Genomic DNA, 904 nt, shown 5'->3' on the forward strand with positions numbered 1-904 from the left:
CTTAGTTCAGAGAAGCATGAATATTAAAATTAAATAATAAGAAACAAATTCAGAAACATTCATAACTATAAATTAAGTAGATAGTAGATGATACTAATACATGACAAAATAAAATATTGCTGAGGTAAGAATTATACAAAGCAAATGATGAGAAAAATTATTAGAGTGCTCATGTAAATAAAGAAATAAAAATAATTAAAGGTACGAAAATGTAAGTAATGACTAGTTGAAATTTACATCATGAAATATGTAAGTAATGATTAAAGATCTATAAATAAAGAAACATTTAAATTAATATAATGATATGTGTGAAAGAAAATGAAATACTTGATACTAATGTAAGAAAGAAAACGAAATACTTGATAGTACGGGTAAAAAAGAAAACGAAATACTTGATACTGAGGGTAAGAAAGAAAACGATATACTTGATACTAAGGGTAGGAAAGAAAACGTTATACTTGATACTAAGGGGAAGAAAGAAAACTATATGTTTGATACTAAGGGTAAGAGAGAAAACTATATACTTGATACTAAGGGTAAGAGAGAAAACTAAATATATGCTACAATGGTTAGAATATGAACAGAGATCTTTAATGGCAGCACTCCTGACCATTTTCTTATCATATCGAATATATGCTTAACTATAACATCTCATTTCTAAATTATATATTTATTTTTAAGCAAAAGTGTTCAAGTGATAAACATAGCATAGACAAGGAGATGATGGCTTTGCTATGTTATATATATTGATTCTACTTTTAACGTACTAAAATAATACTAACATACTAGTATTATTTAGTCAGTAAAAACTGAATATTACTACTTCCATCCTGGCATACGCTTTCGAAAGTTTAAAAAACACCGCTGTACAATTTTTCGTGGAATTCTTACTACGGTCTGCTCT

This window comes from Halyomorpha halys, unplaced genomic scaffold (assembly GCF_000696795.3).
Source record: "Halyomorpha halys isolate HHAL.00 unplaced genomic scaffold, Hhal_1.1 Scaffold134.1, whole genome shotgun sequence".
Classification (NCBI taxonomy): Eukaryota; Metazoa; Arthropoda; class Insecta; order Hemiptera; family Pentatomidae; genus Halyomorpha; species Halyomorpha halys.